Here is a 23,602-nt window from a genome sequence, read left to right on the forward strand (position 1 = left end):
GAACGGATAAGTATGGCCTTATCTGATTGGCCAGATTACCATTGGCCCTAATGGAGTTGTGTAACAGGGAGTAAGACCCCACCCCAGGCCCCTGTGTGGATACATTAGGGATCTGTTACAGCAAAGCACTGAAACAAGGGCTTAACGCTCAATCAGTAAGGCCATTGGAGTAAATGGATAATTTATAAAGAATCACAGAAATAGAGGGCGGGAAGGGGCCTTGAGAAATCATCTAGTCCACCTTCTGTGCTGAGGCAGAACCCACATATACCTATCCATCCCTAAAATGGAACACCTAATTAAGTACTTTGCTAGAATAGGACTTAAGGCTCCCTGCATCCCAGATCATGGTGTGGGAGGGAGAGCAGGCGCTACATGCTTGACACTCTGTGACATTACCCAGGGTATGATCTGACCTGTTGAACAGCTGTATCCCCTCAATTCTCTACACTGCTTTGCTGTGAGAGCTACCACTGCTGGTCTTCTCACACACAGCCTCCAGCATGTAAATCATTCCCAGTTATACTGTATGAGTGCTATGGCCAGCCACTCTTGCATTACACTGCAGAGAAACACCAGCAAATTCCCAGTTAAAGACTTTCCCCCAGAAATGCATCTTGTACTGCCCAACCTCTCCTGTGCAACCCAAGCTCATATAAAGTCAATGATTTTATTAATAGAAAATTATATGCACAAATCCTGTTATCTCAAATGGAGCTTCCCAAACACTTCAATCCAAGTCCACTGGTCTAGATGAAAGAATAAAACAAGTTTATTAACTACAGAAAGATAGATTTCAAGTGATTACAAGTAATGAAGGATAAAAGTCAGAATTGGTTACAACGAAATACAAGGTATAACATAACCAACACTTAACTTAACAAGCTAACTGAATTCAAAGCAAAAGTCTCTCTCCACATGTGCTAGTAGTCTTACTGGCTGAATTCCTTTCTGCCAAGATCCCTCCCCAGTCCAAAGATGCATCCTTTGTCCTTCAAGTGTTGTCAATGCCATGAATAGAGATGAAGGGAGAGATATCTTGGAGCATCTGTTCTCCATTCTTATACTTTTTCTTCTCTAAGGTATGTCTACACTGGCAAGTTTCTGCACAACAGATCATACCGTTTTTTATTAAAACCCTGGAATTAAACTGATGTTATGTGTCCACCCTGTGCTCCTTGTGATGGTGGAGCACATCCACATTAGCAATTCTTGCAATGGCAAAGCGAGCAGTGCATTGTGGTAGCTATCCCACTATGCAACTGACTGCAGGGTGCTTTGGGAAGGGTTTGCAATGCATCATGGGACAGGCTCAGCATCACATGATGCAGGTTTCCCAATCCCATTGTTCCATGGGCATCCTACTACATTGCCAGCTGCTTTTCAACTGAAGTGTGTAGGGGGGGTGGCAGAGTGTGTGACAGGGAGTGTGTGTGTGTATGTGTATAGAGGGGGGAGGAGAGACAGTTTGTTTTGGGGGGACAAAGTGTGTCAGCATGCTGTCTTTTAAGTTCAGACAGCAGCAGGAAGCAACCAGTCCTGAGGCGGGGGAGGGGGAAATGCCAACATCAGCCCCCACCTCCCTCTCCAGCTCTCTGCACAGCAATATCTGTCTCTCACACTCACACACACACACACACACACACACACACCTGCCTCTGTGTTCAACAGCATGAGCATTCCACAGAAATGGTTTGCTTGTGTCCCTGAATAGATCAGCACAGCACACAAGGGCTGTCAGAAATAGAGCTTTGAAAGGGGAGGGGCGCATGTCTCCAGGGCAGCCAAGTTCAAAACAATGAGCAGAGCAGCCACTTGAGGGATTATTGGAAACTTCCAAGGCCAATTGATTGCTTTCTGTGCTGTAATGTGTTTACACTGCCAATACAGTGCTGGACCCTCTGCGCTGTAATGCTTACTACTCCTGTTGAGGTGGGTTTTTTTGCAGCTCTGCAACTGCGGAGTTTCTGTGCACTAAGTGGCTTGGCAGTGCGTACACCTTGGGAGTTATACCACAGAAAGTTGCTTTACTGCTCAGTAACTTGCCACTGGAGACAAGGCCTGAGAATCATCTCCAGCTGGGGTACAGGAGACGGAAAGTCTGTGGGGATGGGAACCTCCAGCTGTTTCTTTGGCCAAGATGTAAATTTCTCGCTCACACCTCTTTTCCTTGGTCCATTTGATTTCATTGACATCTGGCTGAGGCATCAGTTTGCCTTTTGTTCCTGAGGAATTAGTTTGTGGCTGCTTCCCCAAATTTGGAATATGTCTTAGTAACATCATACAGTAGACTCATAACTTTACATACAATGTTGCCATACAAATTTTACCAGGACAATAAAGGTCAGTAAAGTTTTCAGTAAGAATTTTCAGATGGCAAAGTTTATATAAAATGTATTGTAGTCTTGGAAAAGCAGTGACATAGGGATACAGACTGTTACATGCTCCTCCTCCTCCTCCTCTTCCCTCCCCCCCCCCCGCCCAGCTTCATGCTGCTGGTGGGGAATGGGGTGAAAAGAACAAAGAATGTGTGGAGCTTTGTCTTGGATGTGCCCAACATGCTGGCCAGTGAGCTCAGCTGGCACCAGATGGAAGCAAATGTCACCCTTCTCAGTGCTTCAATAACTTACTTCACACTTAAGCAAGTGAGGATCAGGGAAGAAATTGTGGCTCTGCTGTGTATCACACTTTGCACAGGGCATTATGGATTGGTTCAACTAAATGTGTGTGCTTTATTTGGAGCAGGGTGGGAATGCCACCCTTTTCATGACTTTCAATGGAAAAGTGTACAACTATGTAAATCATGCCATGCAATTGATCTAGACACATGGTCTTACTTGGCTGCTGCACTTTAAGAAAAATTAAACACTGTTTTGCTTTCAGTCACTTGGATCCTTTCTTTCCTGACCTTTTAAGGATGTTCTTTTACCTCTCCCATCATAGTATATAATAGGGATGTTCAGTTTGAAGACACTTTTTATTCCATTTCTTAGTAAAAAAAATAATTTCTTTTACTGTGATCAAAATCTCTTTGGCTGTTTGAGATGAATAACTGTTTTTTTTTTTGGTTTTTGTTTGTAAAAGTAATATTCAAATTTAAAATATTTCATTTAAAGTCAAGGCTACAGTAAAGACATCTATAGTTTAAAAAGGTGGCATTGGCAGCCCTCATTGAAAGTTAATATCCTTGATTGGTTTTTTAAAAATGGTTTTGATTTAAATATGTTTATAGCAGTTGAAAAGCTGTGTAATGAGCAATGGTCTTCCTGTTCATTTCAATTCCACATGAATGAGAAAACTGACTATTATTTGTTACTTCTATTCATTATTAAGTCTCTGTACTTAAAAAAAAAAATCCATACATAATTTGCTATAGTGTGGATGTCTCATGAAGATAGTAATAAGCCAACAACCTTTCAGTTACTGGTGCCTGGCTCACCTCCTACCCAGGTCATTAGTGGTTGACATTTGGTAATGCTAATGGCCATTTGACAAGCCATTTCAAGTGAGTTGTTGTTTTGAGCCCAGTTCTGGGTAGACTAATGAAAAAACTTGGTCATTATATTCATCATTCTTCATGACAATCTGAAAGAAGTTAAATATGGGCTTGGAATAAGGAACAAACTAATACCTCTAGAGAGATTGTTTTTGAGGAGACCTGAGTGATATGTATGGCTCAATCCTGCAAGATGTTGAGCACTCTGGTCCTCATCTCTCAAAGCACTTAGGCAGATACTCAACTTTAAGCACATATATATTCCCACTGAAGTCAAAGTTAAATACCTACTTAAGTTGCTGGCTGGATCAGGGCCAGAGTGTTCCATGCTCTGCAGGATGAATCTGTAGTAATGGAGATAAAAGCTACAATCTAAGAAAAGATTTTCTTTGACCTATCTGTATACTTAAAAAAAAATCCATAGGATGCTCCTGGCAGCATTGCAAATAAATTTGGCATGAATTCCCAGTGATGAGTCATTGACACAGAAACATGACAAGTATGAAATATTGTTTTGCTCTTAAATAGCCCCTGTCATCCAAGGATCTCAAAGTGTTAAACAAACATTAAGCCTCACAACACTTCATTATCCACATTTTACAGATGAGGAAACTGAAATGCGGAGGTTAGACAAATTACTTAAGTTAGCTGTAGAGGAACAAATCATACAAGTATCCTGATTCCTAGTCCAGTACTTTAACTAGTAGATCACACTCCCTCCTCCTAAAGATAGCCATAGTCGTTCTGTGCTTTCCTTATAGACTAAAGACTCCCTGGTTGTATCTATATATTGTTGTCATGTGTTTGGAGTACATTATAAATATAGATGACTTTAGTACTGATACTGTAGTTGTCAACCGATCATTTTGAATAGATACTTCAAATATGCCTGTATGATTTACTTCTGGTTTTATACATGAAGGACCAACTTTTTTTATTTTTATTTTTATTTTTTTAACCAGTTTTTCCTGCTTTTGCCTTCAGGCCATTTTCAAACTGGGTCATTTCAAGAACTTGCTCAGATTCTGAGCCAGAAGACTCCTAGGGGGGAGAGAATGGTTTCTCAAAGACTTTGTATATAGTAGCACCCCTGCAGTGATTAATATCTGAAGTTTATAGAAGTATGATTTCAATTTTCCCCTTAAAATGCGGCTCGAGCAACTTTGCCAGCACATATTCTTCTTTGTCAAATATTTCACTTATTGTAGGCTTTGGAGACAGCTTGAGAGCTATGTCTATTGCCAGCGTTTTTGCAGCTGTGTGCCTTTGATTATCAAAAAGGGGTTAGATTTGCTCCAGCACAATGCATAGATACTGTGTACTTTACCTGATTAGTAACAATATCTAGCGAAGTTAAGTCACATCCCATGACTCTAGGGACAAGAAAGGCAACCAAGCTCTGTTTTGGGACCGGCTCTGTTCAATATCTTCATCAATGACTTAGATATTGGCATAGAAAGTACACTTATTAAGCTTGCAGATGATCCCAAACTGGGAGGGATTGCAACTGCTTTGGAGGATAGGGTCAAAATTCAAAATGATCTGGACAAATTGGAGAAATGCTCTGAGGATGAAGTTTAATAAAGACAAATGCAAAGTGCTCCACTTACAAAGGAACAATCAGTTTCACACATACAGAATGGGAAGAAACTGTCTGGGATGGAGTACGGCAGAAAGAGATCTAGGGGTTATAGTGGACCACAAGCTAAATATGAGTCAACAGTGTGATGCTGTTGCAAAAAAAGCAAACATGATTCTGGGATGCATTAACAGGTGTGTTGTGAGCAAGACACAAGAAGTCATTCTTCCGCTCTACTCTGTGCTGGGTTAGGCCTCAGCTGGAGTATTGTGTCCAGTTCTGGGCACTGCATTTCAAGAAAGATGTGGAGAAATTGGAGAGGGTCCAGAGAAGAGCAACAAGAATGATTAAAGGTCTAGAGAACACGACCTATGAAGGAAGGCTGAAAGAATTGGGTTTGTTTAGTTTGGAAAAGAGAAGACTGAGAGGGGACATGATAGCAGTTTTCAGGTATCTGAAAGGGTGTTATAAGGAGGTGAGAGAAAACTTGTTCATCTTTGCCTCTAAGGATAGAACAAGAGGCAATGGGCTTAAAGTGCAGCAAGGGAGGTTTAGGTTGGACGTTAGGAAAAAGTTCCTAACTGTCAGGGTGGTTAAACATTGAAATAAACTGTCTAGAGAGGTGGTGGAATCTCCATCTCTGGAGATATTTAAGAGTAGGTTAGATAAATGTCTGTCAGGGTTGGTCTAGACAGTATTTGGTCCTGCCATGAGGGCAGCGGGACCTCTCGAGGTCCTTTTCATTCCTAGAGTCTATGAATCTATGAATCTATAAGCTATCTGTCAGATTCCAAACTATAGATTAATATAACATTCCTGCAACCTCTTTTTACATGGCAAGTTCCTTGGTGCCAAGTGTACGTGACAATTTGGGGGGTACACCAGACTGAGAGTCACATCGTTACTTCCCTGACTCCAGAGAGAGACAGACTTGCTACTGCTTAACTAGGTATCAGTTCCCTGATTCCTTCAGTTAGTTAGCCACTCAAAAAATCTCCTCTGGGTGATGTGAGCCCTTACTTTGACTTGCAGGTTAACAATATTTGCACCCCAGTTCTTCAGGCTTTGAAGCGTTTCCCCCTGTAATTTTCAGCTCCTTATCTACTGAATACTTACAGTAATGTCAGGTATGCTGTCTCCAAGAGAACAGTGTCCACACCAACTTGAATGCTTCAGTTTAGGATCAGCTCCTTGTACAATATCACAAAAACAAGATATATTTATAGTGAAGAAAATCATAAGTTTATTATCAAAGATCAAGATTCAAGAGATAGAGTAAGGATAATGAAACAGAAGGGTTACATATAAAACAAAATTGATACACACTGTCTAGAGAACAGTTTTTGTCTGTCTGTGGTTGTTCTCCCAGGGAAAGGCGGACAGAGCAGCAGCTATGCTATAAGAAGCTTGGGCCAGGTATGAAAAATCATCAGTATCATACCTAGAACCTACTCATTTACAACCCCAGATATGTAAGTAGATCAGGAAATGTCTAGGAAGACACAATTAGGTTTCTCTCTTTTATTACTTTATGGCTTGTGGATTCATCTGTGCTAACCCCAGGTGCTTTTGTTTTGCTTGTAACCTTTAAGATGGACCTTGGTGCTTAATCCTTGTAGTTGCTCTTTTAAAATCTAGCAATAGCTTGAGTTCCCAGATGTATTTTCTTTCTTTTTTTTTAAATGAAATTTACCCTTCTTAAGAACAGATTTGGATTTTTGTGTCTTAAGAGGTTTCTTCATATGCTGTTTAATTAGCTGGTGGCAACAGCTGATTTCCTTTTTCTTTCTCAGCTCATCTCCTCGCCCGCTCTGGGGAAAGGGCTTGAGGGTACCCCCCAGAAAAGAATTCCCAAGTGCGCCTACCTGGGCTCTCAAAGAGGTTCTGCACTTGGGTGGTGGCAGCATCTACCAATGCAAGCTCAGAGAGAAGCTGTAACCTTGGGAGTTTAATACAAGCCTGGAGTGGCCAGGATTGATTTTTAGAATCCTTGCAGGCCCCCACCTTCTGCATTCTAAGTCCCAGAGTGGGGAATTAGCCTTGACAGTGCTCCACGCAAGTTCAAATAACTCACCACACTGGGGGACTAGGAAGGGAGTTACAGTTCAAATTCAGCTTTTTGTATTACTTGATGGTGTTTGGAATGCTACCTTGGTGATTAGCAATGCAAAAGACTGTGAATTGGACTGGAGTGGAGGAGAGGGTGAAGCAGGACTAACTGTACCATTGTTGAGGAATCTGGAAATAACACCAGCAGCATGATAGGGATTTTTTCTCTCTCTCCAGGAACAGAACAGAAGAAAACTAATCTGCTGTTTGTGAGTGTCAGTAGATGGAAGGAGAGTACACAAAGAACATCGGTTCTTAGAAGTCACTTGACAAAATAACTTTGCACTCGCTTGGCAGAAATATCTGCTCAGCTAATAGGCCTTAAGCAGCGTACTATAAGGAAGGAAGAGGGACTATTCAAGCAATACCGATAGTAAGTCATAAATAAGGTATCTACCCCATTGAGTATCATAATCTCCAATGTTCCTTTGCCACATTCAGCAGTGTTGTGGTGGGTAGGGTAGTGCATAGGCAGAGTTCCCTGGTGAACTTACATGCAACTGTTGTAGAAACATTTAAAAGAGCAGCAAAAAGAGGAAGAAACACTTCTTTTATAGCTTGCTAATTTCTTGAGTGTGAGGGTTTCCCGGAACTCATAAAAAATGCACAGCACACTGTCTTTTCTATCAAGGGAGATGCATTGTTTTAAAACCCTTGGTCGCGACTGCTTATAGAATGAAACAGATGCATCTTGCCACTTATATATGGACAGATGTATGCATGTACTTTACTGTATATTAACTTGTTTCTATTCAGCTCAGGAAAGGCAATGATTCCTTGCCTATTGATTATATTCTATTAATACTTGTGAAGTGTTCTCAGATTCCTGGTTAGAAGGTGCTGTAGAAATGCTAAGTGGTATTATTGGGAAAGAATAATTAGTTCTGCAATTTTTAAAAAATATCCCACTCAGCAATGCATTGTGTATTTTGCAGAAGTTCCTATTTTAAATATATGTCACTTGAAATTATTCATTATAGTTAAGGTTATGTTGGGGCTTTCATTATAACACCATTTTCATATGATCAGAACTTTCTGAAAAAAATCTTATATGGTACTGAAACATGATCTCCACCCAGAAGTTTTTTGTTTTATTTTGGTGTGTGTGTGGGGGGGGAGAGGTTGGGTTTTTTTTGTTTTGTTTTCTTTGTCTTATTTCTTTACAATTTGAGGACATTTTTATCAGTTGTTTGAAAACACACTTTTTCAGCACAATGACATTTTTTTCTGCTATCCAATAATAAAAATGGCCAAGCCTCTCCGATAACTTTCCAAACCTTATTGAAGAAGTCTTTGCTAGCTTTGGGGGTAGGAAGGGAATTAAAAATCAGAAAGTGTAAGTTATTGCAAAATCCATTTTGAACCCTATTGCATTTCTGCTTTTGCATTGTTCCGTATCTCAGTTACAGATAAGTTGCATTTGCTCATATCTCATTGAAACACACCTTGTAATTCTCCAAAAACTGCAATCTGTTGTTGCTTCCCTCCTCTGTTGCTTTTACAGCAGTACTGTATCCAAGATGTGTTCAGTACAGACTTGAGACCTTTCGAGGAGGGCACAGAACAGAAGTAATAGGTGAGAGGACACTGGCCTTAGCTAGATTGTACCTCTGATTTTCTGGCCTGTTTTTACAGGTTAGTTCAGTCACTTGCTTAGATTATTGGAACTGGGTCATTTCAGGAGCTTGTTTAGATTTTGAGTAGAAAAGCCCACCTAAGTTGTACTGGGAAGTGATATGTTCTGCTCAAGGAGAAATGTAGTGCTTGAAAGAGCATTTTGAAGTGAGTCATAATGATGTTGAAGTGCATTTGGTGATTGTATATGATAGGTGTAAATCAGTATCTTTGTGAACTGCTTATCTTTTGCAGTGCTCTTAACTGTGGAAAATATTTTGGTATTCAGTGTGTGTGTCCATGCAAATATATAATATGGCAGTTGTTCATGCATAACTTTTTTAAGCACCTAACTAGCGTGACTGGAAGAGCTTGGGGCCTTCAGATCAAAAGCAGGGTCCAACACACTGGAGAACAAATTAAGGTGAGGGTGCTGTACCTCTTAAGAATCATAGTGGTATGTCTTTGCTGTTTGTTTTTAAATTCTACTTTACTTTACTCCCCATGAGTGCAGCCACATTCTTATGCAACTGACAGACTTCTTTCAGATAAGGTTGCCAGCTGCGTCAGAGATTATTAGTAAGAAGGCTGATAATATCCCCATCTAGCAACATCTATTACTGTTATTTATTCTTTATTTGTAAAGCTCGAAGCATGCACATATCTCTTCATAGACCTAAGAAAACAAAGTAGGTTTATTTTGGTACTAAGGACTATAGTCCAAAATGCAGACAGAAATTAAAAACAATTGTCCTCAGCATGCTTTTATTAGATTGAGTTTGTCATTCAGTTCAATTTGGCTAATTAGTCCATTAAAATGAGAGTACCTCAGAAATTATGGTTCACTTGTGGATATTCGTTTGTTTTTTGTTTTTTTAATTCCTCTTTCCTAATTTTTTTAACCTTTTCTCTTACTTTTTTCTTCTTTTGTAAACCACTCCACTTGGATTATAATCAATCAGTATAAATTTGATGAGATTTGCCAAGAAATATAGGATATAAAGTGAGCAGCTATAAATGGTAGAGGAATAAGGATCTGAATTATCATCCAGCTTCTCCTAAGTACTACAGTGTCATCATAAGCCTGGATAAATAGATGAGTTTAAAAGGCTTGAACTGAAAGTAACACAGTGAGTAACAAGTCAAAAACCGAATATGGAATGTGCCAGTGACCAATTGCATGTGAACATTTATTACAGGGAAGAAAAAATCCTCTTTACTTTCTCTGTATTGTTTACTTGATGGAAAAATATTAATTCTACAAGGAGCAGCAGTAACCACTATAATTAAGGTTGCATAAGTGTTTCCAGTCTGACCCTCCATTTCTAGTTACAACTTACCAAAACTTAGTGTTTTGAGCATTGCTTTTTCTTGATACCTAAATTTGACTTTAAAAAAAAACTTTGAGTGGAATAACATTTACTCACTTTTACATTCAAGGAAATAAAGGCACTTTCCCTCTTTTTTGGCGAAAAATTATTTAACTTTTTTGAACCATTCCAGCTCTGAAATATTATGGTAAAAGACTCTCTGCAGCATACCCAGTAGCAGCAAGGGAGCCATCTTATCTGTTTTGGTCAACTCAGCAACTGCAGCCTGACAATCTGGAGCTTTCCCCTCTCCCCACCCTCGCCCTGCACCTTCCCTCTCTCCTATGCATGGAAGTAATTTGCATTTGTCTCCTGCTTAAAGGTAAATCCAGTATTCCATAATGTGGTGTGTGTATCCATTATTAAGAATCTTATTATTTAAGATCCTTATTATTAATATCCTCACCTTATTGTTATCTTAAAGATTCTATTATCTTATTATTAAGAATTTTATTAGACATTCAAAATACAACTTGAAGATGCCCAAAGCTCTCTAAGCAAGAGTCTTGGTGATCCTGAATATCTTGTTGCAATTTTTCCTTAGTATGAATTTATTATTAATCATGTTTATACAGAGGTGCCTAAAGGGCCAACCAAGAATGGAGCCTCATTATACTCAGCACTGTACAAACACAGAGTAGCAGACAGTCCCTGCCCTGAAGAGCTTACAGTTTAAATACAGTCCGGACAGATACAACAGGGAATCCCCTGATTTCTGTCAGTGGGCAGGGTAATCTTGGATTCCTATTACAAATGTGTGTGATTAGGAGTGAGATGCCCATGACAACACTTACTCAGAAGCCATGCTCCATGCATGTCATCACCCTAAAAAGCTCTGTCAATCCTGAGTGCCAGAGCCTGACAGCATTTTGGGTATTGGGTCACTGCTTGACAGTGCAAACAGAAGGGCTGCTTAAGGGCTAACAATGTTCTCTGTTTTTGTAGCATTTTGTAAATTTTGTAGCCTATCTGGCCTCAGTGTAGGTGTGTACCACAATAGTCAGCACAAGTGGGAACAGTGGCATATTGCCTTTGTCTGTCCCTGGGCAAACTGTTGTTGTTGTGGCTTTTTCCCTGATAACTGCAACAAAGAACTGATACAAGCAAATGAATAAAGGAGACTGTCTATTTTTGATGATGTCTTCAGTAGTCAGCTGGAATTCCCAGCCGTGGCGGCTAGGGTTCTTAGAGCTATGGTTAATTTCACAACAACTAGTAGAACATGTGTCTTATGAATCTGGCTCTCCTCAGCTCCTCATTGAACAAAAGAAGGCCATACTGGGTCAGACCAAAGGTCCATCTCAGTCCAGTATCCTGTCGTTGGATCACTCACTGACTTTCTAATTTTAGCTTGTGCCTCTGGAACACCATCACCTTTCCATGACCATCCATGTCTTGGATATCTGATGCTTTGATTAAGGTCAAGTCTTCCTCTTTTTAATCTGCCTCAGATGGACCAACTGCAGCATCACTGCTCATTCTTCTCAGCTCAGTCCCTGTGTGCCAAAGATTCCTTGAGGTGACTCCTAACTCCTCCTTTCACACATCTCACCTCCCCAAAAAATGGCTTATTCTCTCAAATGTAGGTGGTATAGTGGGGTTTCATAGCCACTCCAGCACAGATATGTGGTGATTTAGGGGCTTAAATGCTAATTGGAGACATGGGGCCAGATTCCCTGATACACCATAGAAGGGCTAAGAATGCCAGAAGGGGAATGGCTTTATGCCACCAGGCTCATCCTTGTTCTTGGAATCTGTTAGTGGTCCAGGAGACACTCTGCTGACCAGATTCCCAAGAACTCCTGATGCTCCATCCTTGTCCTCTCCTTTTGCCTCCCTTGAAACATCCCCTGTGTTGAGGGTTGGGAGAGGAGGGAGAAAGTTGAGTCGTCTTTAAGCAAAGGTAATCCTCTGCTACTGAGATAAGGCTACTAAATTCCCCTTTGTGCTGCACCAGCTGTGCAGAGAGGATTTTTGAGTGGTTGAGGATCTCGCCCATTCTCAGCATGCAGCTGCCAATATCACACTGAGCATGTATGACCCAAGCTGACCTAATCATGCTCCCCACAATTCTAAAAATTAGTGATACCAGTTTACTTCCACAACCATTAACTATTTGCACATTCCGATCCTTCAGGTGCATAAACATTCTGCATGCATCTACCAAACTCCTCTGAAAATCCTGTGTGTGAATATTGCCTGCTTTCACCCTGGAAAAATTGCACACTTAAAATGTTGTGTCTTAGTTTAGTATAAAATTAGTGTACCTTAATTTAGAGAGAAATCTATTAGTTTTCAAAAGTTGTTTTGCACAGGTGAGGGAAAAACTTAAGAGATGCTTATGGGGAGATTGAGAGTTACTAGACTGACTAAATAAACTAATACAGACACCCCCAGGTTATGCAAACCTGACTTATGCAAATCCACACTTATGGAAAAAGTTCTGTAAGCTACAAATAGGAACTTGGGTTTTTTTCTCCATAATTGTCGGGTATATATTTCCAACTTACGCAAAATTCAAGTTATGCAAGGCGTTCTGGAATGGAATGCTTGCGTAAGTTGGGGAGCGTTTGTATAATGCTACTCTAGTTTTATAAATTCTTATTTTAAGGCAGATTTATTTATCAATTTATTGTTAATCCTACTGGCAAGGCCACATAGCCCATAAGCAGCAAACTATTGGCTTTAGAATATGGTTCATTCAGCCAATACCAATGAGACCACTATATCAAATTTTACTCCAAATGCTAAACTTTCAAGGTAATCGCATGATGCCTAATTTAGAAATAATGGGCCACACATATTACAGTAACTCAGTGACATTTGTGCTAGTTGGATTCTAAATTGGGCTAACAATCATTTATTTATATGGAAAAATCATAAAGCGAATTTATAATCCTAAAATAGAGGTAGAAAATGTAATATTTGAATTACTTGCCAGTTCCCACAATGTCCAGCTGACATATCTTATTTCTAGGCTGTAAATCCTATATGCTTTACTCTTTCTTTCAGTGTCATTTTCAAACATAAGACTTAGCTCAGGGCATTCCGTCAGACACTCATTTAATGGAGAGAAGTCTTTTCAGCATCCCCTTATTGGTCTAACCATAATTTCAATTAGAATATCCAATAATTCTTAAATAGTTCCCATTGCCACTTGGGAAGGCTACAAACTTCATTATAAAAATATAGCTTAATTCACATCAATTTTCACTATTTTCTTGAGACCAAAATTGTCAAAGTCAGATGGCGTTTTACCTGTGTAATAATTTCAGGATCTGGCCTCAGTTCTAAGTTCAGAACTTCCCCTCCATTTTATCACAGTCTCTCTTTCCCCCCAGGTATAATGTAATAACACAGAAAGATCCAATTCTCAATTAAACTTTTGAATTACATGGCCAAGCTTCAGAGTGATCCACAAGGCAGGGGTGGATAGACATTCCCCTGCTTATCTTGGCTTCAGGACCCATTCTGGTAGGTGTGCTCAGAGCATGCTTATTGAATCGGGTCCCATTAAAAAAAAATACAGCTAGAAAAGGTGGTGGTACTTCCCCTAGAACTTTTTGCCCAGTGGTTACAACACTTGCCTGCAAAACCTGGGTCTAATTTCCCCTTCTCCCTTCTGGAGGGAGAAAGGCATGGTTAAGGCACTCTCCTGAGAGGTGAGAAATCCCTGTTCAAATCCTAAGTCCCTTTATAGGTTTAGGCCTGAGAGGTGGGATATTTTTAATGTATTGTTCCAGATGTATGGATGGCACTTTACAAACAAGGGCCCAGATCCTCAGTGGTATTTAGGCACCTAACTCTCATTGATTTCATTGACCTTGAAGGATCTAGACCATGGTCACATCCCCAAGAAGATGACATGCAAATTTAAACTGATTATGTAATGACAGGGGTTACCAGATTATGAAGAAAGGATGAAAAGAAAGAACCAAACTAAAAGGAGAGGAAAAAATGCTCTTTGAAAAGATTTATTTATGGCATTCTTATTGTCTATGTATTTTCCAAGTTCCTGTTATAAGATAGGCATTGTTGATGGTGTGCGTGCAAATATCATTAGAGTATTAAGATCACTTATTAATCTTAAATATCTTCTTTCTAGCTTTTTTCTGAGTTTTGACTTCTTACTGTGATTTTTTTTAAACTAACCAAGCAAAGAAGAAATGTCAAATCCAGTAGTGAAATACAATTGGATGACGTTCCTACAGTAAAACATAAAACCTGCTACTGATACATTTTCTGTTAGAAGTTGTACATTTGTACATTTTCTTTTCTGTGAGCATATGACAGCAATTACGAGGGATGGCTGAAGATTGGATTCATTCCTAAGCTAAGAGTTAGTTAGAACTATTGACTGAATTTTTTTTCTAGTACTCTTTCTTTCAGTGTCAGTTTCAAACATACAACTTAGCTCAGGGCATTAGGTCAGACGCTCATTTAGTAGACGGAAGTCTTTTCAGCATCCCCTTAGTGATCTAACCATAATTGCAATAAGAATATCCAATAATTCTTAAATAGTTCCCATTGCTACTTGGAAAGGCTACAAACTTAATTGTAAAAATATAGCTTAATTCACATCAATTTTCACTATTTTCTTGAGACCAAAATTGTTTATGAATCAAACTACATTCAAAGATATAACCTGCCTAAGTACTGTGATGGAGTTCTTCAGTTTAGCTCTAGAAAATCATAAAGATTTAAATGCTATTTTAAATAATGAAATAAAAAAAATGTGTTGTGGAAAATGATTGGGCCAGATATTAGAGAATATTAGTGAACTCTTGCTTAGGGATAGTGATGTTTAAATTAAGATTCTAAGATTGCATGACTCCTGCATGCTCTGTGTTTTCTGCTACAAGTAGGACTTTGAAAATATATTATAGACAATGATATTTTTTATGCAAGAGGCAATAAGGTCTTCTTGACCTGTATTAATGATCCTGTCTTTAATAAATGAAGATAAACAGCTACATACTTGCAACTGATTATGTGTGATATCCCAATTTTGTTTTGGTGTTTCTTTGAAAGTCAATAGTTTGTCTTTAATTAAAGGATCATAGATTTTCTTAATTCTCTTGCCAGGAACTACTACTTCCAATGAAAAGGTTTCTTATCTATTTTAAACATAGCGGTGTTCCAAATTGTTGCATTCTTGAAACAAGGAAACTTGATTGTGGTGGATTTGTTCAGTCTCTTAAACTTTATGTGGTGGTTTTCAGCACCTCAGGCAATGAATGAGAAGCTCAGTAGAACTTACAAGATTCTAATCAGCTTCATGGGTGCATAGAACAATGAGGCTAAATCTTACCCTGATAAAACCATCCAAAAACTTTGTAGTTTCACTCTGCTGCTGCCTACAGACACCCACAGGTCACAGAAAGCTTCCTGCTGGTCACAGGCAAATGCATTTTTTTTAAGCCATGGGTGATACTTCTGAAAACTGAAGCTATTCAGTCCACCAGTCATTTATCTTTATATTACTTGATTTTGATACCCTCGTGCTTCTGCTTACTGATAAAGGACCTGACTTTCAGAGTGTTATGAGGTCTACTAGCCTTCTGTGTCCTGTGGATGTAGAAGAGTGACGTAGTCAGAAAACCTTGGCACTCCAGATTGGATAGGCAAAGGCTAAATTAGAAAGGAAGGAAATAATTGGAGCCTTTCCTGGAGCACAGAAGAGGGAAGAACAAGCCCATAGTGAGGGGCTGGGGGTGGCTGAGCAGTGGCTAGAATGGAGAAGACTTCATCAAGGGAGTACTTTTCCCCTTACTGTAAGCCTACTTGACTTAGAAACTGTGCTTTTATTGGACAGTTTAAGGGACTTTCAATTCCCCCTAAATGAAAAAAGGGTCCAAAAATCTGTTTTTCAACTTGTTTATGGCTTTCTCTTTCCTTGTCTGGGGCAGAAGGAAAATCCATTTCACTCAGTACGGAGGTGGAGGCAGTAGACTCACAAAGGCTGGAGAGTTTGTAGAGAGAACCCAGACTGTTGATTTGAAATCAGGACCTGAGATTGGACGTATATGATGGGTTGCTCTCCCCGCTCCCTTGCATGCTGTAGAACTATAACAATGGGAGGTTACCTCAGGACACAGATGTTCTGACCACCTCCAGTGCCTACTGACTTAATTTGTGCTCTTACTCTCCAGTTATCTGTTCCCCTTGTAACTTGCTCATGCTTCCCCCTTCTTTCTACATTCCCAGCTGAGCTGGAGACTTGTCTGGGGTAGGGGTTTCTTGTAGCTCCCTTCTTCCTGCTGGCTGCTGTCTAGAAGGGGACTTATCTTGTGCTACTGGAAACTCCCTAGGCCTAGGAAGAATGAATGGAGTGTTTCTTGTTCCCAGGCATGTTTCTCATTGCAGTGAAAACTAATCTTTTTCTACATCAGATTCTCCCACCCCTCTGCATTGCGATAGCTGACTAGCAGGAGTGTTGCTGAGCAATTTCAGCTGGGAAAGAGATGGAACAGTTGCTGGAAAGTGCACTCCTGAATCACACAAGTACTAGCTGCAGACAAAACAGTGAGTGGGGAAGTGACACCTCATGCAGCTTCCTTGAGCAACAGACCTGGATGGATGTCTGTTAGACAAACAATAGCTATTGAGTGGGACCGCTTGAAACTTTAAATGATACAGTGATTACTGGCCCAGTGTGGGGACTTGATCCATGCTTGTGCTCCCAATAATACCAACAAATTGACTAAGAAGAGTAGCTCTGGGATTGAGGCATTCAGGTGCAAGATATAACATGGTAGGATTGAGGTTTTTAATGTGTTTTTTTGTTTTCAGGTATTATTGTGAATGGTACCAATGTAAGTTGCAAGTGTACATGAGAGAGTGGATATTCTCTTCTGTATAGAAATTTGAGGCACTTTCACTATATACATATGTTTGCATAAATTTAGTCATTGTGATGGGTTAAATGTGCACTCCGACTCATCTCCAAAGAATGCCTTCTAGGCATCAGGAAATAAAGCACTTGTAGACGAGACGGAAATGGTATCAAATTGGATGATTTTTGCACAGAATCCTGAAATTATCTGGCTTTTAAAACCCTTAGTTGATGGTGGGGTGTCAAATCTGGAGTTACTTGCTCGTGACTCATTGCTAAGATGTTTGATATGATAGTATCGAATTTATCATCTTTGACAAGTCTAGAAATCCTTACTCCCACAAACTCCCCTTTGACTTTAGAATATGACTATTCATAACAGAAGCGATTCTATAATTCTCACAAAGAGTCGGATCACTGTTTTTGCTCAAAACACTGTTAAGTTTCCCAGATATTTACTGTATTTTTTACTGGTAATTTACTTTGGAAGGGATAAAAATAAGACACAATTAGACAGCTGTATTTGATGTAAAGTTCAAATGTAAGAACCATCATTGTCTGCAGGTTCCCCTTTTTTCAGTCCCCATATTGTGCCTGATCTTGCACCCGTTGAAGTTGATGGCAAAATCTCCATTGACTTTAATAGGTGCATGATCAGAGCTTTTAATTCTTCCAGTTTTATTGTCTCTTCACTTGCTCATCCACTTTCTGTCTTCAGTTCATTTAACACTGGTCTACAAAGTGTGGTTCTCACTTTTTCTGTGTAAAATACTAAGGCAAGGACTGCAGGCATTTATTACTAAGCATAGAAACTATTTTTTATGAGCACTTCCACCTAAATCAATGGGAATAATCACAAAAATAAGCTGTGCCCAGAATTGTGTTTGCGGGACAGTGTCCATAGATTGTGTACTGTATCTAGGACATGTTTTTCCATGCTGTCTGTGTGGATTAGAGGCACAATTTCAATCAACAATGATGGGAGTTGTCTATTTTTTTTGATGTATAATTAGTTATATATATTACTAGGTACATTCAGTGTCATACAGTAGCAGATACAACCACAGGTTTTTGTAAAATACCTTTTAAAGAGGAACTTGAATGTTGACCAGAAAAAAAAAGATTTGCAAGATACCAACAAAAAATCCACAAAGATTTGGATGGCTGTAACCTTTATTCTTAAATACATATTTTTGGTCGGATTATAGGAGTCAGTGAGAGAGAGAAAGCATAACACAATAAATGATGACAGTACTGCTAGCGCTGCACTACCTGAAAATTGTGGTTCACAGTAAAAAATAGCAGAGTATCACACCGAACGTGCTGGCCTGGCAGCCCCTTGACAGGTATGATGTAGAAATATAACCAGTGCTGAAAGTTTCTGCTTCCAGCTAACAGCAAATCACCATAGCAACTATAGTCCTCAGAATTTTGTAGTAACACCAGCTGTTTAAATTGACTTGCAAGGTATTTTTAAGAGAAATATATCCTATAAACATCAGGTTTTTTTGTCAGAGCAAGCTGTGTTGGATCTTAATTTATATTTTCCCTTTAGGATATTTAGACAAATTGGTCACCAAAGTGGGAAATATGATTTCATACCAGTGTTCTGTATTCTACACATCAGGCATATACTATATTAGTTGATAGCCATGTCAACCCAGAGTACAGACTGCTATCAGCCTTAGCATCTGCGGTGCACTTGCTGTGCCTATGACTATTAGATGCAGTGGAATAATTTAGTTTCATTGTTTCAACTGGAACATGAGGCCTGTGTTGCATGAAAATGGATCTTAATCATCAATCTCGATTCACGAATATGCAGCTTATCCCACCTTCTGGTGATAATATAACTAATGTATAGCTGAAATGGAATGAAGTAATTGCACTAAAGCTTAAAACACTGTGAAACTGGCAAAGAGGTTCACTGATATCAAAACAACATTTGCTAACATTTCTTTAAAAGTTTTGGAAGTGTTCTGTTGGCAGTGTGGGAGATGAGTGTCATAAACAGATAGCTAAGGGTTAATGTCTCTTTCACCTGAAAAAAAAAAGTAACCTGAAGCACCTGACCAGAGGACCAATCAGGAAACAGGATTTTTTCAACTCTGGGTGGAGGGAAGTTTGTGTGTGAGTCCGTTGTTCTTGGTCTTCTGCATGACTCTCTCTCAGCTATGAGAAGGATTTTTCTATTTCCTGCTTTCTAATCTTCTGTTTCCAAGTTGTGAGTACAAAGTTGGTTTGTTGTTTTGTATTTACATGTCTATAGTTGCTGGAGTGCTTTGAATTGTATTCTTTTTGAATAAGGCTGTTTATTCAATATTCTTTTAAGCAATTGACCCTGTATTTGTCACCTTAATACAGAGAGACCATTTTTATGTATTTTTCTTTCTTTTTATATAAAGCTTTCTTTTAAGACCTGTTGGAGTTTTTCTTTAGTGAGGAACTCCAGGGAATTGAGTCTGCAGCTCACCAGGGAATTGGTGGGAGGAAGAAGTCAGAGGGAGATCTGTGTGTGTTAGATTTACTAGCCTGACTTTGCATTCCCTCTGGGTGAAGAGGGAAGTGCTTTTGTTTCCAGGACTGGAATTAGAGAGGGTGGACTCCCTCTGCTTAGATTCACGGAGGTTGCTTCTGTGTATCTCTCCAGGAACACCTGGAGGGGGGGAAGGGAAAAGGTTTATTTCCCTTTGTTGTGAGACTCAAGGGATTTGGGTCTTGGGGTCCCCAGGGAAGGTTTTTGGGGGGACCAGAGTGCCCCAAAACACTCTAATTTTTTGGGTGGTGGCAGCAGTACCAGGTCCAAGCTGGTAACTAAGCTTGGAGGTTTTCATGCTAACCCCCATATTTTGGACGCTAAGGTCCAAATCTAGGACTAGGTTATGATAATGAGGTCACTTTCTTTTTATACCAATGGCTTCACTAACACACAGTTGCCCATGAACAAATGCATTAGCAACATGTGATGTTGAAATTAATGTTAGTGTGCAATCACCCAATCACAGAAATGTAGGGTTGGAAAAGATATCAAGGAGCCATGAGGTCTGGCTCCTGACACTAAGGCAGGATAAAATATACCTAGACCATTCCAGACAAGTGTTTCTCCAACCAGTTCTTAAAAACCTCCAATGATGGAGATTTCACAACCTCCCTTGGAAACCTATTCCAGAGTTTAACTATCCTCGTGGTTATAAAGATTTTCCTAATATCTAGCCTAAATTAGATACTCTGCTTGGTGTCATCTGACTATTGTACAAATATACTCCCCATACGATTATCCAAATCATTAATGAAATTACTGAATAGTACCAGACCTAGATCACACCCAGAAGGACCCCACAAAATATGATCTCCTAGTTTGACAGTGAACTACTGAATGACTAATGAGCATATTTTTTCAACCAGTTGTGCACCTGCTTTATAATAATTTCTTCTAGAACACGTTTCCTTAGTTTGCTTATGAAAAAGTAATGGAGGACTATGTCAAAAAACTGACTAAAATCAAGATATATCACATCTACAACTTTCCCTGCTATCCACTAGTCAAATAACCCTGTCAAAGCAGGAATTTAGGTTGGTTTGTCATGATTTGTTCTTGACAAATCCAGGCTGGCTATTCCTTATAACCCTATTATCCTCTAGGTCAGTGGTGGGCAACCTGCAGGCCACAGGCCACATGCAGCCCCTCAGGGTAATCTGCTGGTGGGCCACGAGACAATGTTTACACTGACCGTCCACAGGCATGGTTGCCCGCACTTCCAGTGGCCGCGGTTCGCCATTCACGGCTAATGGGAGCTGTGAGAAGCGGCGGCCAGCACATCTCTGTGGCCCGTGCCACTTCCCACAGCTCCCATTGGCGAGGAATGGTGAACTGTGGCCACTGGAAGCTGCGGGTGCCATGCCTGCAGACGGTCAATGTAAACATTGTCTCGTGGTCCACTAGTGGATTACCCTGAGAGGCTGCAGGTTTCCCACCACTGATCTAAAGTGTTGAGACAATCACCCCATTATTTAATGAGCATAGCTAGTCAGAGAAAAATCTGTGAGATCTGATAGTTATCTTGTACAATATGTACACCATGTACAATCTTACTATTGCAATTAACAGCTAAATTTGTTCTCCCATGTACTATATAAAGGAGGCAACGCTTCAAAACAGAATAGATTATCAGAGCTAGCCCTGACTTTCACATTCATCCATTAGCAGAGCTGTTTTATTGAAACAAAGTGTTTTAAAGGAAGTGTGCAGCTTGCTTCTCAACTATGGTGTCAGTGGAACAAATGAAAACCACCAGAACATGTCTAATAGCCCGCTATCAGTTTAGCCCAATATGCAGTGAGGGTTTCAATTTTACTTATTATCTGAGCAGTAACAATGCTTGCACAATTTTAGGAAGGCGAAAGAAAAATAGTAAAAGAATGATAAGTACTGTGATCCTTTCCTATCCTGACCTGCACAGCAGGTATAGTGCAGCAGCAGAGAACAAACTCAGGGGGTTATACATTATATTAATATTTTTATATTAAGAATACCCTTTCCCAGACAGCTAGTACTGCATGAAGACTATTGCAAGGACATTGTGTGCATTCTCTGCTCATATTCATTTCAAAACTACAGCTGGACGGAAAGCCCTGCCATTTAAACAAGATGTACACTTGAAAACTTCTTTTAAAAATCCACCAAGTTTAATTGCAGGGTTTCATAAGGGAGCTGCACAATACCCATTGTGACAAGAGGTATAATTACTTCATGCATACCAATTAAACTGTGATTGACAAATGCAGTGATATGAAACATGTTGTAGTTAAATAATGTGCTTTAAAGCTTCCCTTTAAAGAAAGAAAGCTGAAAACAACATATCAAGCAATTCTAACAGTACAATCATTTTAACAGGTTGAGAAATCTTTCCTGCGGTACAAATTAGAAATGTGGTTTATTACCAATGGCAGTAGTGCTCAAACTTTTTCAGTTGTGCCCCATGCTCATCCTAGTAAATGAATCTGTCTGCACCCTCTCCCCCATTACTGCACAGCCAAGGCTTCCTCAGCAGTGGAGCTTGGACTGAAGAAGGAGCTGGGGGTGGAACCAGAGATAGGGGTTGTGGCAGGTTGGACCCCCCTTCCAGGGTGCAACCTGATGTGCTGGGGTCCCACTTAGCCAGTCCGTTCCACCAGCCTGGGCTCCCTCACTCTGTCCTGCTGCACACAGAGGTAGGGATGCACCCAACTGTAGAATCACACAGAGCTGATTGCAGCCTCTGTGTGGGAAGACTCAGCTCAGGGAATTGCTCAGCACTCTGGTACACACACCCTCTGAAGTGTAAACCTAAAATTATATTGTCTTGCATTGGATAGAGATCTATATAGCAAAAGCTCATGAAATTTGTCTTCTCTCTCAATGTGGAATAAGACATCCACAGTTTTTTGCATCCCCCAATTATGAATTGCACAAACTAGGTTTTAAAATAAACAAAAAATAAGTGTATCAACTACAAAAGGTAAATTTTAAGTGATTATAAGGGATAGCAAACAGAACAAAGCAGATTACTGAGCAAATAAAACAAAACACACAAATTAGGCTTAATACATTAAAGAAATTGGCTACAAATAGCAATTTCTCACCCTAAATGTTGTTTTATACAGGCTGCAAAGTTTCTTGAAGGTAAATTGCACCACTTGCAGATTAAATCTCCAGGTATCCCCTTCACAGGTTGACCTTTCTTGCCTGGGCTCAGCCCCTGCCTCCTCCAGCATAGTTCCTTTGTTTCTTCAGTTGTTTTCAGCATGCTTCCTTCTTGGGTAGGGAGGCAGTGGAGGAGAGCCAAGATTAACTCACTTCCTAGTCCTAAATAGGTTTTGCATATGGCAGGAATCCTTTGTTTCCCAGTTTGATCCCCAACCCCTTCCCCTGGAAAAGTACCAGCATTTCAAGATGGTGACATGATCACATTACCCTGCAGTGTTAAAGCAGCATCCCAGGAAACTTCTCAGGAAGGAGGGAGATTAGTATCTTCAAAGTCCTATTGTTCTTCCTAATGGCCCATCCATGCTGTTTACATACTGTCTGGTAGGTGTTCCCCAGGTGAAAACACAGTTGTAATTTTTACATAGTCAATATTTCTAAGTTCAGATACAAAAAATGATACGTGCATACAAATTGGATAACCACATTCAGTAAAACATAACCTTTCCAATGATACCTCACATGATCCATCTTGCATAAAATCTCATAGTTATGCCATATTCATATCATAACAATTTTTCTATGAAGACTATGAGGCATAATATCACAGGTAGTGTTGCCAGGCATCTGGTTTTTGACCAGAATGCTCAGTCAAAAAGGGATCTTGGCGGCTCCGGCCGAGACCGCTGACAGGGCTGTTAAAAGTCTGGTCAGCAGCACATTGGGGGCTCGGAACTAAGGCAGACTCCCTGCCTGCCCTGGCTCCATTAAGCTCCTGGGAGCGGCCGGCAGGTCCCTGCAGCCCCTAGGTGCATGGGTGGCCAGGGAGGCTCCACATGCTGCCCGTGCCCTGAGTGCCAACTAAGCAGCTCCCATTGGTCGGGAGCTGTGACCAATGGGAGCTGTGGGGGCAGCA

The sequence above is a fragment of the Gopherus flavomarginatus genome, chromosome 4 (genome assembly GCF_025201925.1).
Source record: "Gopherus flavomarginatus isolate rGopFla2 chromosome 4, rGopFla2.mat.asm, whole genome shotgun sequence".
In the NCBI taxonomy this organism is placed as follows: domain Eukaryota; kingdom Metazoa; phylum Chordata; order Testudines; family Testudinidae; genus Gopherus; species Gopherus flavomarginatus.